The 17,969-nt window shown below is 37.4% G+C and overlaps 1 protein-coding gene and 1 non-coding gene across 2 annotated transcripts in view; both read right to left on the reverse strand.

The window, feature by feature from the left end:
• Nucleotides 1-17,969, reverse strand: part of DGKB (diacylglycerol kinase, beta 90kDa) — an 873,198-nt gene that overhangs the window by 410,140 nt on the left and 445,089 nt on the right. The gene's annotated exons all lie outside the window — the stretch shown is intronic.
• Nucleotides 16,408-16,480, reverse strand: TRNAC-GCA. Its single transcript has one exon. It is a non-coding gene; the product is annotated as a tRNA-Cys (tRNA).

A 17,969-nucleotide genomic window follows, 5' to 3' on the forward strand; every position in this document is an offset into this window, starting at 1 on the left:
GTTTAACAGAAAATACGGACTACATTTTTCTGGAAACAAAACAGTGTTTCAGATAGCAGGACTAGGCGTTCAGAAAATCATCTCCAGGAAGCTGAACTAGACGCTAAACACAAAACTGACAAGATGTGCTCTGGTGAACTTCAGAACTGTTATGAACCAGTCACCTCTATGTCTTGATACTTCGCATTTCCTAACTTTTGAGTGGGAGTGTCTACGGCTTCTTTTCCCATGTCATTGTATGTTGGGTGTGTATAGAGGGTAGAGAGCTCTTCATAGATCTTCATTTCAGGATAAATCATACTCAAGGTATTGTAGCAGAGGAAGTGCACTCAGGAACCTCGTCTTTGCTTGCACCTGATTTCAATAATGACTTTCTGGAATTTGAGCTGATGTCATACTGGGCTGAGGCTTTTGAAGGAGATGGCATATTCTGCATGTAATATGGCCATAAATTTGAGGACGGGTGAATGTTATAGCTTGTCTCAATAGCAGTTGTTTTCTATTCCTGTATCATACCCACATGAAATGTAGTACAGTCAAATGTACAGTGTATTACCCTCTTTATGTACCTGGGCCCGACTGACAGAATGGAGCGGAAGTGATATTCCAGGTCTTGCAGCTTCCTCTTTAGTCTCTTGGAGCGCTGTTTCTGAAATATTTGCTTTGTGGGGGACCCACCGGGCCTCCATATAAGAAGCTCAACTAAGCTGAGACCTCCATGATGTAAGAGAGAGAAGAGCCTTGCCATCCTCGAGGCAGAGAGGAAAGTCAAGCAGAGCACCACCGGACCAGATACGTCGGGGAAGAATCTATTTTGGATTTAGATCCCACAGCCCCAGCTGCCAGAGATAATGTCCATGAATTAGAGATAAATCACCCACTGATCACTTTCCAAATCTCTGCCCTTCAAAACTGTGAGAAAGATAAAATGGTAGTTTTAAGTCCTCACAGTTTGAATTAGTGTGTTACACAATGACAAAATAATTTTTAACTAAGCCAAACACACCTATCCTGTCATTTCACTATTCATTTATGATTCGGAAATCCTTTGGCAATTGTTTTTTTCTGGCACTAAAATGTTATTTATAAAAGTTGAGCCTTGAATGCAGTTGATGGAAATAAAAAGATCACAAGATCTGACATTAGATTGACGACTTAATTCAAAGTTGGATTTAGACTGTCTTGAGTTTTATAAACACTGTTAAAATGCCAATACCTAGTCCTTGAAAATATGGTGAAATCTGTACCATTGCTCCTATCACAGTGCATCCCAACTGCAAAACTGCTCTTGCTGCTTGTCCATATCATCCAAAGCCCCTTATATTTCCTACCAGCTTTCAAAAACCTTACCTAGTGTTCTGACTCTCAGACTTCCTTTCTCCTTCACTTAAGAACTTTCTACTACCCTCAGCTACATTGTCTCCAATAGTGGGCTACATTATCCCCCAATCTTCCATTCAAGGATCAGTTTTCTTATTTTAAAACAACAACAACAGCAACAAAAACTGAATCAATGAAAGCATCACTAGAGAGCTTAAGATTTCAAAGGTCTTGCTCTGTCCTTCTTTCAAATATTTGCTTTCACTTCAGCAATTAACTTTTTGTCCTTTTCCCCTTGTGATTTTGCGTTTCTGCAGGATTTAATGTAAGTGACTGTATGCCGTTGCTAGTCTTTCCTTAGAAACGTCTGCATTCTTGCACAAATTCTGCATTTGTGCCTATTTTCTCCAGGAACTGACCAACCCTCATCTACTGTGTTATCATTATGGAGGAGACAAACCTCTTTCTTTCTACTATAACACTACAAGGGTTACTTACATACACTGATTTTTCACATACTTTGAACTAATGATCTATATTCAACTCCTTTTTATTTAGGTAAAAGTTTAATCATTTTATTAAACTGGGAATATATTTTACATACTGGTATTCTGCCCAAAGTGGGGCCTCCCTGATAGCTCAGCGGTAAAGAATTTGCCTGACAAGGCAGGAGACATGGGTTTGATCCCTGGGTTGGGAAGAATCCCTGGAGAAGGAAATGGCAACCTACTCCAGTATTCTTGCCTGGAGAATCGCATGGACAGAGGAACCTGTTGGGCTACATTGTCCATGGGGTTGCAAAAGAGTTGAACACGACTTAGGAACTAAACAATAAACAATTTTCACTACAGAAGCGTTTTTCAAAGATTAGTATAAATAAAATCAATTCCTAGACTTGTACAGAGTATCTGGAAAAGAGCTTAAAATCTGCATTCCAGAGGTTTCTGGTTCAGAAACTACAGTGTAAACAGTGCTCTATACAATGAGGTTAAAAGTCAAGACAATTGTCTACTAGTGTCTACTAGTAACATAAAGAGGAGAAGGCAACGGCACCCCACTCCAGTACTCTTGCCTGGAAAATCCCATGGACGGAGGAGCCTGGTGGCCTGCATGCAGTCCATGAGGTCGCTAAGAGTTGGGCACAACTGAGCCATTTCATTTTCACTTTTCATTTTCATGCACTGGAGAAGGAAATGGCAACCCACTCCAGTGTTCTTGCCTGGAGAACCCCAGGGACAGAGGAGCCTAGTGCGCTGCTGTCTATGGGGTCGCACAGAGTCGGACACGACTGAAGCGACTTAGCAGCAGCAGCAACATAAAGAAGTGACAGACTAGCAAACGGGTTCAGTTAGAAAACCTTTGTAAAAGTGCAATGAAGAGCCACCAGAAGCCTGATCTAAGCAGTAGAATTATGGATAGAAAGGAGGGGACAGATGGCAGCTAAACTAGCTATTAATAATTTTGTGCAACTGTTTTCTATAAAAGCTGCCTTGAAACAAAAAATGAAAATGTACTGTTGTTAAGTACTAAAACAAACACAACCAAAAAATGTTTTCTTAACTGGGAAATTATGATGTGCAGTTATGTTTGGTACGTCAATGCAAATTCTGCATGGAGGCTGCATTTATGGAAGAACCGAAAACCACCACAATATACCATATTATAACAAAAACAAAACAAACTAGCTGTACTTGGCATAGTAATGATAAACCCTTTAAATTAAAGCTTTATGCAGAATCTATTTCCTACTCCAAACTTTTCATGGAGCCTGTGTAATTTTGATGTGTAAACCAACAAATGGATATGCTCTGTGTACTGAGTAGCTGGTTTGGGTACCAGCTGGCTTGGCTGCATGCCTTTCTAATGGTAATGAAGTCACACAGCTGCTAGGACAATCAGCTGGAGTTCAGATTATCTCTAGCTAAATGGATATCCATTGACTTGCTTCTTATCCGGACTCATTAAAGTTCAGTATTGACAAATGAAGAGTGGTTAGAAGGTTGTAGCTAAGAGGCATCTAGAAATGAACTTGTTGACTTTTTTCCCCTATAGGTTTCTCCTTGTGATTCACAGGGTACCATTCATCCATTTGAGATGTGTAATTACTAATGTACTATAAAATTTTAAGTACTCTTCCATTACTATTTTTAAAGTGAACAAATACTCCAAAGTGACTAGTGACTATGCATCACTAAGAAGTTGTCAATATATGAAAACAAAATCATCACCAATAAGTACTGTTTGTCTTTAAACCAAACAGATAAAGACATGATTCTCACAAAAACTTCATAGTTGAACTGAAATGGCTTTTTATTTAGAGACTCTTCTTTGCAGGCATTTTAGTGGATAATCTCCAAAATTTGACTCCAACTGCACAAGTCTGTGTGTCACTGAAAACGAAATTTCTTTCAACCAAACAAACCAGGTAAAGTATGTCATGTAACTTAGTTACTTCTATAGGTAATCATCCCTTGAATGTGTTAAAATATTTTCAAATCCTCAAATTCACAAGGATTTGCATTCAATACCTGTTACACTCTAAGGATCAGAAGCAGAAAATAAGATTTTACATTACAACAAAGCTCTCTAATGTTGTTCTTTTAGCCCCTGCTGTAGTCAAGGCATAGAGCTCAGAAATAATATCCCCTTTCTGAACTTGTCAACTATTTATTTCACGTTCTTAATTTTTGTTTCATCTTGTTTCAAGACTGCCTAATCTTATTTCCCACACTCATCTGCATCCTCCATTATCTTGTAGACTACCTTCTACTTATCACAAGTTCAGTGCCTTTGCAAAGATTCTAAAATGCTTAGTCCATGTTATTCAAATTATACCTTCAAAAATCACTTTAAAATTGCCTCCTAAACATATATGCATATAATTATTTGCCTTAGGCTTTGATTAAATATTCTTTAGACCCTTCCTCTTTTTGAAACAGAAAACAAATCTTTAACTGACGTTCCTCAAGAAGATGGGTTTCCCAGGTGGCGCTAGTGGTAAAGAACCAGCCTGCCAATGAAGGAAACTTAAAGAGATTCCTGGGTTGGAACGATCCTCTGGAGGAGAAAATGGCAACCCGCTCCAGTATTCTTGCCTGGAGAAGCCCTTGGACAAAGGTGCCTGGCGGGCCACAGTCCATGCGGTCACTAGAGTACGGAGATAGCAAAGTGCTGGGGCAGTACACATGTGAACGAAGCTCAAAACCCTAGTTTATTTTATTTGCTTCTTTACAAAGTCCACATGCAAATTCTCTATCCCCTCTCTGATCTGCAGCACATTTGTTTAATATCTAGGTCTCTTCACTGGTGATTCTAAGGACAGAGCAACCTTCTTCCCCTGCCAGCAACGTGACTTCAAATGCTTTCACTTTTAGCTACACACAGATTCTTCTGTAAGGGCTGCATCGCATTTTCAAGTGTAAGGACCACAAGGCAGGACTTATGGCATTACTGAATGTATATCCTCTAACTCACAACGCACTACCGCCATGACTAACCACACTTCCTGGTAACTCAGAAGAAAGATTTTGGCAGAATCCTCTTAATAGGGAAGAACAAAATTCCAGGCCTCCCACAAACTAATAACTGTAAATGAACCCACAGGAAGGATGTTGTCCTGACTGCACAGAGCATGCTTATGGCAAGTCCAGACCGTCACCCAACACACATTTGTGGGGAGGCAAAATGGCAAACTCCTATAGTCAAAAATGTCTTCTTAATTATTTTTTAAATTTCTTAAATTGAAGAATGATCTTGTCCAGCTTCAAAATATTTACGCAAAAAAAAGTAGAAAATCTGCAAATAAAGTGTCCTATGTATTGGAGCAGAGCCTCACCTGGAATCAGAAGATCTGGCTATTTTGGGAATTTATAAGAATCATTTAATCTCTTTTGAGCTGAGTAGTACAATAGGAGTTCAGTTTTCATTCATTCATAAAACAAAAACATGCTACAGACTGTGCAAGGCACTGGAAACACAGAATCAGAAAGCCATGAATAGACCTGTGAGGAGATGACACCTGGGATCCCCAGGGTATATGAAAATTCAAGATTCTGTTGGCAGGTGAATGGGTAGGAACATCAGGACACCCTTGGATCTTCCACACAAAAAAATATTTACTGCTGACATCTTCTTCTGTAGCAGTGGCTGCTGACACTCCCTGATACTCTCTTTTCCTCTGTATTTCCTAGTAGGTTAACCACTGACTAGTTCCGGCCAGTAGATTTTCAATGGAGGAAGTAGGAGTAGTAGCTACACTTGTGTCCAGGTGTAGTTACCTGTCCAGGGCTCCTTCTTTTTGCCCTATTCCCCACTCCATCTGTAGGCTGGATGATACCAAGGTGACAATGGACTTACAACATGGCAGAGGTAGTAGCTGCAAGAGCCTGGGGTATTAAGAAGACAACTGCCTAACCCATGGACAACATATAATGTCTACTGGGTTAAAGCATCGAGATTTAAAGGCTTGTTTGTTGTTGCAGCATCAGCTAGCATTTGTTCTTGTTCAGTTGCTCAGTCAAGTCCGACTCTGCGACTCCATGGACTGTAGCACGTCAGACTTCCCTGTCCTCACTGTCGCCCGGAGTTTGCTCAAGCTCATATCATTAACCTGATCATCCAAACATAACCTAGCACATATGCTTAATCCAAACAACTATATAATATTAAAAGTCTCACTCACTGACATAAAAAATTAAGATCAACCAGTGCTTTCCATGAAAATTCTAAAACCTAGCATCTTATTCTTTGACCCTCAAAATTCAAAAGTATCATTTAAGCTCTGATTATTTTTTCCAAGGAATACTGTGATTTTAACAAAACACTTAACTCTCTGAGCATATTATTGGATATGCTCCTGAAAAAGTAAATGTGCCTATAAAAATCTTAGTGGTCTATTACTAATCAACATTTTCATGGAGGCTCCACATATGACTTAATTTTAAATATGTCAAGCCATAAGGTGTATGACAATGTTTTCATTTTGTACTTGTATAGACATTGTCACAGCATTCTTACTTTTGTTGCCATTTGGGAGTATCTGTGGATTTCTTGTCTCTGTTCACCCTTTCTCCTCAGGTATCCATGGAAGGCCATATGTTGAACCAACGTGGTGCCCCCTGAAGCAGGTTTTCTCCTTTAAAATGTTATATTTTGCAGCATTCTATGTACCATCCATCTACATTCCATTATGTTGGCACAGGTCTGACCAACTTGCAAGTGGGCATAATGCCAAACACACAGATGGCATGGTGGGGGGGGGCCAAAAAAAAAAAAACCAACAAAACATGTGACTTAACTGTGTGTACTGATGGCACAATTCCCAGACATGAAAGTCCAAACACTTGTCCATCCTAAGCTTATAGTGCATGCTCACAGATACACAGATTTGTCAACAGTCATCTAGCACTGATGGATTCACATTATAAAACATTTTTAAAGCCACCTTTGGTTGCTGAGGATAATAGCTACAAGGCAATACTGCTACAAATGCTGATGACAGTCTTCTATCAACCATGTGACTCTCCAAGAGACAACTGGGCGGGACTCTTTAAAAACTGTTTCTAACTAAATCAGTTATAAACAATGGAAAAGGTGTATCTTGGCTTTATTCATATATACTGTACAATAAAATCAGGAGACAAATGTTAATAAACTATACATTAGGACCAACGATTACACAGCAGGCTTCAAACTGTGGCTTTGTTAATATCCATCTTTCACCCTTCTATCTGTGTGATCAAAAAATGTATTCTTCATTTTATTATTTTTAAAGAATATTTATTTATTCATTTGCCTGTGCCAGGTCTTAGTTGTGGCATGCAGGACATTCCATCTTTGTTGCAGTGTGTTGGACCATTATTTGCAACATGTGAATTCTTAGTTGCAGCATGTGGGATTTAGATCCCTGATCAGATATGGAACCTGGGGCCCCCGCATTGACAGCACAGAGTCTGAGCCGCTGGACAACTGGAGAAGTGCTCAAAAATGTATTGTAAAAACTAGTAAAATATTATCAGGATTGGATCTGTGAGCACCTGAAATGGACAGTATATGATTTGAGGATCTTTAAAGGGATCATCGACTTAAAGAATGCCTTCCCTACTGTCTTGACAGGCTGCCTAAAATTTCTTAAATTACTGCTACTTAGGTTAAGCTATTTTACCTCCTGAAGATGCCTATTCGAAGGAAAACATTTTCTTAGGGAAGAAACAACAGGAGATTTTGATTTGGGGGACAGATAATGTGCAATTATTGCAGCAAAGGCCCTGTGGACCTATTGGGAAAGACTCCCAGAATCCCTTCTTACTTATGAGCTATATGGGAATTATCCCAACTGAAGGATTGAACCTAGATCTCCTGCATTGCATGCAGATTCTTTACCATCTGAGCTACCAGGGACATCCATACTAAGCATAATTCCTACTAAATCAGTTTTAGAGATAACATATATTAGATAAGTTGATACTGAACTCCTTGAGGCTGAAAATACTTATAAAATTAATTTAGGACCTAGATAACCTAATTAATATATTTAAAGTGACTGAGTGAGTCATATATTTAACTCAGGTTTCTTGAGCCCAAATCCAATGCTATTGTTATTATCCCATTATCCTTCCATCTTACAGAGTTGAATTAGTTCATCTACATAACGTTTACAGTTTAAGATGTGAATAGGAATATTATATTCAATTTTTAAGTGACCTTTTATGAAATGTCTACTATTATATATGATTTCAATCAGGAATGGAGAAAACAAGTTGTCCTTTCTAAATGGTTGATTAAACTATGTTATATTTCCATAATTTTCTTAAGTTTCATTGCATATAGTATACACAGACATTTAGTCTTTTCTATAATTAGACAGCTCAGCTGTCTAATTATTTAACCAAGAAGGTTAAATGTTTTAACCTAACCTTCTTGTTGTTCAGTGGCTCAGCTGTGTCCGACTTCTTGTGACCCCATGGACTGCAGCATGCCAGGACTCCCTGTCCTTCACCATCTCTGGGAGCTTGCACAAACTCATGTCCACCAAGTTGGTGATACCATCCAACCATCTCATCCTCTGTTGTCCCCTTCTCCTCTAGCCTTCAACTTTCCTAGGATCAGGGTCTTTTCCAATGAGTCAGCTCTTTGCATCAGGTGGCCAAAGTATTAGACCTTCAGCTTCAGGATCAGTCCTTCCAATGAATATTCAGGACTGATTTCCTTTAGGATTGACTGGCTTGATCTCCTTGCAGTCCAAGGGACTCTCAAGAGTCTTCTCCAACACCACAATTCAAAAGCATCAATTCTTTGGTGCTCAGCCTTCTATATAGTCCAACTCTCACATCCACACATAACTACTAGAAAAACCATAGCTCTGACTATATGGACCTTTGTTGGCAAAGTAAGGTCTCTGCTTTTTAATGTGCTGTTGAGGTTTGTCATAGCTTTTCTTCCAAGGAGCAAGCATCTTTTAATTTCATGGCTGCAGTCACCGTCTGCAATGATTTTGACCTGGTATTAAATTTTAACCTTGATTCCAGTCAATTTGCGTCCATCATCTATAGGTATCTTATTTACCAAATGATGAATACATACCCCCAATACAACATATTCACATTTGTACAGCATTAAATACAGTCACAGAAACTGGTATATGAGAAGTCTACTATAATGCTTATTTTCCTACAAGACGGAATTATTTGGCTTCATTTGATTACCAAAGAGGATCTATATAAGGGATATATATTTAACAACTACTCAAACAGAAAAGTTTTTTCAGTCATACCTTTGTTTTTTTTGAAAGATAGTAAAATGTTAAGAAATAGATTTTCTCTTGAAGTGTACCTGCATATGTGATGGTATTATGCCCTTAGATAGCTTGAATCTTCTAAAATGTCATCCGGAGAACTGTATCTTTAATTTGTCTTAAAATGTTCCTATAGATAGCTCAGATTTTAGAGAATGGATTAATAGTCGTTGCCAAAAATAAAGAGTATCATACATATCTCTCAAATTATAATTAAGGTATACAACCTGTAAACACTTACTGGGTCATCCATTTTTCCTACTAAATATAGTTGAGAGTCCCGGTCCATTAATATACCATAGTACTCAATTATTGAACAGTTCACCATTACAGAGGTTTCAAAAGATGACAAATTGAAACTACCTGGCAGTAGAAGTTTACACACCAAAACCTGAAAACAGTTTACCTGAACTAAAGAAAGAGATTTTTTCTTTGTGACAATTGATTTCTTTTCTTTTTTATTCTTTCTTTCATTTAATCATGAGGTCATTTATGCATTCACCAAACAACTGGTAAGCATTTGTTACATGTTAAGAACTGGGGCAGTTATAAAGAAAATATGGTATGTGGTCAACAGAAAATTCCTCTGGTACAAGATTCCAAATTGAAAAGATTATATAACTTCTGCAATGAATACATGAAAGGAGATGAGATTTTCATCCAAGGTAGAAAATGACATCCATTATAAAAGCGCTATTAATAACAGACGTTTAATATTTAATAGAAGAGAGTGATTAAGACAGAATCCATACTTTATTATTCTATCTTCTATGTATTAAGTAGGTTTGACCACATTTGGGGGTATTACATATAATTAAGAATAAAAGTAAAAAAAGAAAATTAATGTCTATGGAACATAGTAGATGCTTCTGTCCATTTAGAAAAACTGTATCTATGTCAAATGCTTATTCTGCTTTTATTACATGCAAAATTGTGTAACTTTTAGTTTCTCACTAAAAAAATAAATAAAATGAATTAGCTCTGTGACCATAATGAGGGGAAGTTTTTTGAGAGTTTATTCATTTAAATTTTAAGAGACAGACTCACTCTAATTCTGGAAGCAATTAAGACTTAAATAATTATTACCTACATTTTCCTATTATACCAACAAAAAGGTTTTACTAAAACAAGATTTTTTCAACATGCCTACTAGATTTTAAACACTATAGCTGAAGGTCAATTTTTTATCATGAGTGTTGCCAAATTTTTATAGTGAAATACATTCTTTTACTAGGCTGTAAATGTTCTTATGGGAAGAACTATATGTTGTTCAGCTTTGCTTATTCCCTAGGACCTAGGATAATGTCTCATTTAATGAAAGAGTGTTAGAATGAAATTAAAATTGTGAACATATGGATGATTTTCTAAATATACAACTCCTCTATGTAGTTACTATGTTCCACTGATTACTACTGGTTAAAATGTTCTACCTGCTATTTTGTGCCTAAATTTGCTGGTTCTGCTTTTGGGTTACCAACATTTCTAGGCAGTTAATTACCAAAAAGTAATCTGATTCTCATTTTAAAGTTCCATTTCTTTGCAAGGCAAATTAAAATCTTTAAACCCAGGAGATAAATGATAAATGTTAACTGTATAAAAATGCCAATGAAAACCCTACTAATTAACTTGAAAACTGATTATATTTTGGATACTATTTAAATCACAAGGTGTTTATAGTTCTAGCTAATGAAATACTTTTTGGAACATCTTTCTAAATTATGATGTAAATAATAAACAAAACTTTGATCTTCTTTTCAAATCATGCAGGTACATCACCCACTACAAAAGTAACTTGTTTTAAAAAATTTTAGTTTAGAACTGACAAATGAAAATATATGAGGGTCATATTCTTACCTCAAAATAACTTTTAAAATAGGACATTAACTTGACTTTCTTAGAAGTTATACTCAAGTAGAACTGTATAAGTATCAATTTATTAGTTGAATACTATTACTTATATGCCACAGAGTTGCTTATAATTGCAAATAATTCTTTATTTAAATATCTGAATATGAAATATACTATGGATTGGTAATCTAATTATAAAACAAGCAAGTGATTAAATATGTTATGAGCAAAACATGCTAATAAGCACACAGATATCAACAGATATTGAACTATTATTTTGTATCAAATTAATCTATTTTTAATTTTACCTTGTATCAAGTATAATAATTAAAATGAATATTCTGAATTAATTTTTACTACAACTTTACAAGAAAGGTGCTATTAAATTCCCAATTTAAAAGATTAGTAGACGAAGAGTTAGCAACTTTGAGATCCCCCTCTCAGAGCTGAGATATTCCTTCAACAACATAAATTTTTAACTAACAACTCTCATCTTTAGAGAATCAGAAAGTCAGTTAATAAATATTAAAATCAGCAAAAATAAAAAATGGGGACACTCATTATAAGTATAGTTTCACTTGTTTCTATTTCATTACTAATTTGAGGAAAATTATTCCAAATCTTTGAGAAAATTGATTATAGCCGATTCTGTGACTATTTGCCAGGAAAATAATGAAATCAGCAGTGGCAGTATTCAAGGTCTCAAAATACGGAAAGGAGTTGTTTGCTCTGAGATGGATTATCTCGTAGTTGTTCCTGACAGGCAAATCAAACACTCCTCCTTCCACTATTATGAATAAATCAGAAACTGATTCAAACAACCTAACATGTTCAATAATTTAAATTTATTAAACTATCTTTTCATTAATCTATTAAGTTGAATATTACTGTTTTCAAAAAGACTTAGGCATCTAGTCAAAAAAAGTATGAATCAGGGAGAGGGAAAAATCAAAACATTTCACATTTCAAGGGTTTAATAACAAAATATTCACACAGTTTGCTACAATCTGGCCACCACCTCAACCTTCTACCTTTTCACCTAGAAATAAGAACTTCATCATTAAATTTTCTAAATAAACACCTTATCTTTTTTTTATTAAAGCTATATAGGTTATAAATAAATAGTATGGTTATTACAGAAATGTAAGAAGATTTCTCATTCAAAATTGCTATCACAGAAGTTCTATTATTTTAAAAGACAAAAACTGTTACCAACACAAGCAAATCTATCCACTCTAGGAATAAATAAACTATGACTGAGATTCCTGGGACTTAAAAAAAAAAGTAAACCCTCCAAGTAAGTACACAATGTGAACAAAGTCATTGAACTAACTGAAAATATGGCTACGAAACCAAACTCTACATACTATCTCCCAGAATTGTTAAAACAATACTATATTAAAAATATTTTCTTGCATGCTTGAATAATTCAACGTAGTTTCCAAAATCTGTAATTTGTACTGAAGTAGTTTGGGATTCACTCCAGCATTCTTGCCTGGAAAATCCCACGGACAGAGGAGCCTGGTGGGCTGCAGTCCATGGGGTCGCTGAGAGTCGGACACGACTGAGCGACTTCTCTTTCACTTTTCACTTTCATGCATTGGAGAAGGAAATGGCAACCCACTCCAGTGTTCTTCCCAGGAGAATCCCAGGGACGGGGGAGCCTGGTGGGCTGCCGTCTATGGGGTCGCACAGAGTCGAACACGACTGAAGTGACTTAGCAGCAGTTTGGGATTTAATTGAAAATTAAAGGTAAGGAAATTAGACCCCAAAGGGTCATGCAAATAATGAAGATGTGTGAAGGAAGCTCTGTGGGATGAAGACACACGAAGAGCCCTCTATGTCTCAAAGGCTACGCAGGATCTGTTCCAGCTCAATACTGTCATGGAGGGAAGACCAGAGGACTATTGCCTCATCTTGTGGTTTTTTTCCCAAGAGAAACATGAATTTATGCTTTTGTATATAATACTTATGTTAAAAGAATTTGCCTATTCAACCTTAAAAAAATAAATAAAAACAACATTTGGCTTGTGGAGACTTAGGAGCTGTGTATTTATTTTCTCCCAGAGAAAGAGAACCACACTACTATAGGAATACGAAGGTATGTGGCTCTGAAATTTGAGCATACAATAGAATCAAAGTGAAGGCTTACTAAAATAGATTGCTGCCGCCCCTGCCCAAAGTTTCTGATTCAGGAGGTCTGGGGTAATGCTTGATAATTTGCATTTCCAAGTTCCAGGTGATACTACTTCTGCTACATTGTGACACTGATGTACATTATTCTCTTTTGAGTAAGAAGTAACAAATCATAAGCCTCCATTAAAATTTTTAAATGTTACTGAATAGAGATACAAGTAGTTACACCCACATAACTTTTCATTTCTCTTGGATGAATTAAATTTTTAAGAAATTGCCTAACTTATTCAAAGTGGTTGTTCCACATAACCCATCAGAAATTAATGTGGGTTTCATGTTTTGCACATTCTCTCCGTCACTTAGTATTACCTGGCTTTTGATCATAGATTTCCTACTGGGTATGCAGCAGTATACTTCAGTAAGCATCACTACAAATAAAGCTAGTGGAGGTGATGGCATTCCAGTTGAGCTATTTCATTTCCTAAAAGATGATGCTGAGACAGTGCTGCACTCAATATGCCACCAAATTTGGAAAACTCAGCAGTGGTCACAGGACTGGAAAAGCTCAGTTTTTATTCCAATCCCAAAGAAAGGCAATGCCAAAGAATGCTCAAACTACTGCACAATTGCACTCATCTCACAAGCTAGTAAAGTAATGATCAAAATTCTCCAAGCCAGGCTTCAACAATTTGTGAATCGTGAACTTCCAGATGTTCAAGCCGGTTTTAGAAAAGGCAGAGGAACCAGAGATCAAATTGCCAACAACTGCTGGATCATGGAAAAAGCAAGAGAGTCTCAGAAAAACATCCATTTCTGCTTTACTGACTATGCCAAAGCCTTTGACTGTGTGAATCACCACAAACTGTGGAAAATTATAAAAGAGATGGGAATACCAGACTACCTGACCTGTCTCTTGAGAAATCTGTATGCAGGTCAGAAAGCAAGTTAGAACTGGACATGGAACAACAGACTGGTTCCAATAGGAAAAGCAGTATGTCAAGGCTGTATACTGTCACCCTGTTTATTTAACTTATATGCAGAGTACATCATGAGAAACGCTGGGCTGGAAGAAGCACAAGCTGGAATCAAGATTGCTGGGAGAAATATCAATAACCTCTGATATGCAGATGACAGCACCCTTACGGCAGAAAGCAAAGAAGAACTAAAAAGCCTATTGATGAAAATGAAAGAGGAGAGTGAAAATGTTGGCTTAAGCTCACATTCAGAAAACTAAGATCATGGCATCGGGTCCCATCACTTCATGGCAAATAGATGGGGAAACAGTGGAAATAGTGACCAACTTTATTTGGGGGGGGCTCCAAAACCACTGCAAATGGTGATTGCAGACATGAAATTAAAAGACGCTTACTCCTTGGAAGAAAAGTTATGACCAACCTAGATAGCATATTCAAAAGCAGAGACATTACTTTGCCAACAAAGGTCCAAAAAGCTATGGTTTTTCCAGTAGTCATGTATGGATGTGAGAGTTGGACTACAAGCTGAGCACCAAAGAATTGATGCTTTTGAACTGTGGTGTTGGAGAAGACTCTTGACAGCCCCTTGGACTGCAAGGAGATCCAACCAGTCCATCTTAAAGGAAATCAGTCCTGAATATTCATTAGAAGGATTGATGTTGAAGCTGAAACTCCAATAATTTGGCCACCTGATGCAAAGAAATGACTCATCTGAAAATACCCTGATGCTAGGAAAGATTGAAGGCAGGAGGAGAAGGGGACGACAGAGGATGAGATGGTTGGATGGCATCAACAACTTAATGGACATGAGTTTGAGTAAACTCCGGAAGTTGGTGATGGACAGGGAGGCCTGGTGTGCTGCAGTACGGGGCATCGCAAAGAGTCAGACATGACTGAGTGACTGAACTGAAATGATGCAGCAGTTTATTATTGTAATTTACTTTCCTATTGATTAAGAATGCTATGCTCTTCATGTACTTATTTGTTTGTTTTAAAAACTATTTGAAAAAAATTTTTAAGTCTATATCATATGCAACGCTGAAACAACCCAGAATAATTTTCTCAAAATTACAATTTCCTGGACATCTCTGTCATTGGAGGGCCTACAATGGGGAGGAGTAGTTGAGAATCAAAGTGACTTTTTTCAACCTGTAGGCTCATATACCTTGAACAAATTAATGTTTGATACTAAAAGCATTAAATCAAATATAATTTATTCTGTACCTTAAAAAAGTAAATAAAAGTTTTTGGTGAAATATATATTCATTTGTCCATTTTATTAATCAAGTTGTTTTATTATTCTTGGATGATACTTATTTACATAATATGGATACAAGTCATTTATCAGACATCAGATCAGATCAGATCAGTCACTCAGTCGTGTCTGACTCTTTGCGACCCCATGAATCGCAGCACACCAGGCCTCCCTGTCCATCACCAACTCCCGGAGTTCACTGAGACTCACGTCCATCGAGTCAGTGATGCCATCCAGCCATCTCATCCTCTGTCGTCCCCTTCTCCTCCCGCCCCCAATCCCTCCCAGCATCAGTCTTTTCCAATGAGTCAGCTCTTCCCATGAGGTAGCCAAAGTACTGGAGTTTCAGCTTTAGCATCATTCCTTCCAAAGAAATCCCAGGGCTGATCTCCTTCAGAATGGACTGGTTGGATCTCCTTGCAGTCCTAGGGACTCTCAAGAGTCTTCTCCAACACCACAGTTCAAAAGCATCAATTCTTCGGCGCTCAGCCTTCTTCACAGTCCAACTCTCACATCCATACATGACCACAGAAAAAACCATAGCCTTGACTAGACGGACCTTTGTTGGCAAAGTAATGTCTCTGCTTTTGAATATGCTATCTAGGTTGGTCATAACTTTCCTTCCAAGGAGTAAGCGTCTTTTAATTTCATGGCTGCAGTCACCATCTGTAGTGATTTTGGAGCCCAAAAAATAAAGGCTGACACTGTTTCCACTGTTTTCCCATCTATTTCCCATGAAGTGATGGGACCGGATGCCATGATCTTCGTTTTCTGAATGTTGAGCTTTAAGCCAACTTTTTCACTCTCCACTTTCACTTTCATCAAGAGAATTTGCAAATATTTTTCCGATTTTATCTTTTTGAAAATTTTCTTACTTCTGTCTTTTAAAGGGCAAGAAAACTCACTTTGCCTAATCCAAAGTCACAAAGATATTTACCAGTTTTCCTCTATGAAACTGTTAGTCACTCAGTCACGTCCAACTCTTTGTAACCCCATGGACTGTAGCCCACCAGGCTCCTCTGTACATGGGATTCTCCAGGCAAGAGTACTGAAGTGAATTGCCATTTCCTTCTCCAGGGGATCTTCCTGGCCCAGGAATTGAACCTGGGTCTCCTGCATTGCAGGCAGACGCTTTACCGACTGAGCCACCAGGGAAGCCCATTATAATGACTACTTGATATCATACTGTGTATTTAAAAATAATTAACAGATAAAACAGGAAAACTGGACTCACAGAATCTTTTTATATTTCCTTACATATTTACCATTTCTGGAAATCTTAACTACTTCCTGTAAATCTGAGTTATTCACTGGTGTCACTTTCTCTCATCTTGAAAGACTTCTTATAGCACGCTTTGCATGGCAAGAAATTGTATAGGAAATCTTTCAGTCTTTGTCTGAAAAGATCTTTACTCACATTTATTACTAAGGATAATATTGCCCAATAAATTATTCTTGTTGACAGTTTTTTTTTTTCTTGCAGTACTTTGAATAAATTACTCCACCTTCTTATCACCTTCACTGTTTCTGATTAGAAGTTGCCCATTTTCAGTTCAGTCATACCACTGTATGAGTTGTTTCTCCCTTGCTACTTTCAAGATGGTGATTTCATCTTTGAGCAGTGTGACATATGGCATGTCTCAGTGTGATTCACTTAATACTTATCTTATTTGATTACTTCTTGATTTCCAGGAGTTTCAATTAGTATTTTTCATCGTTTTGAGAGTTTCAAACCACTGTATCTCAACCCCCCTTTCTCATTCTAGGACTCTCATTATCTGTATTTTGGTATATATGAGAGTTGGACTCTGAAGAAAGCTGAGCAATGAAGAATTGATGCTTTTGAACTGTGGTGTTGGAGAAGACTCTTGAGAGTCCCTGGGACCGCAAGGAGATCCAACCAGTCCATTCTGAAGGAGATCAGCCCTGGGATTTCTTTGGAAGGAATGATGCTAAAGCTGAAACTCCAGTACTTTGGCCACCTCATGCGAAGAGCTGACTCATTGGAAAAGACTCTGATGCTGGGAGGGATTGGGGGCAGGAGGAGAAGGGGATGACAGAGGATGAGATGGCTGGATGGCATCACTGACTCAATGGACGTGAGTCTGAGTGAATTCCAGGAGTTGGTGATGGACAGGGAGGCCTGGCGTGCTGTAATTCATGGGGTCGCGAAGAGTCGGACATGACTGAACGACTGAACTGAACTGAACTGAACTGAATATTGTCACCAAAGTCCCACAGTCTGTTCATTTATCTTCAGTATTTTTGTGTGCTCAGATAAGAAAATTTCTATTGCTCTGTGTTCATGTCCACTGGTTTTCTTTTCCTTCTCTTTTTTCATCAATCTGCTATTGAGCCCTTCTAGTGAACTTTTCATGTTTCAGTTATTGTACTAACACTTTCACAATTCCCACTGCTTTTTAAATATTTTTGCCCTTGTATATAATCTATTCACTGAGTCATTATCTTCATATATACTTTAATTCTTTTAATAAACTTTATTTTATTTTTAACATATTTATAATAGCTAATTCAAAAACTTGGCCTACTATTTTCAACATTTGGAAAAATTCAGACAAATTTCTATCTTTTTTTTTCATAAGTAGGGTCACACTGTTTCTTTGAACATCTCATAATTTTGTTG

The sequence above is a fragment of the Bison bison genome, unplaced genomic scaffold (assembly GCF_000754665.1).
Source record: "Bison bison bison isolate TAMUID 2011002044 unplaced genomic scaffold, Bison_UMD1.0 scf7180017864479, whole genome shotgun sequence".
In the NCBI taxonomy this organism is placed as follows: domain Eukaryota; kingdom Metazoa; phylum Chordata; class Mammalia; order Artiodactyla; family Bovidae; genus Bison; species Bison bison.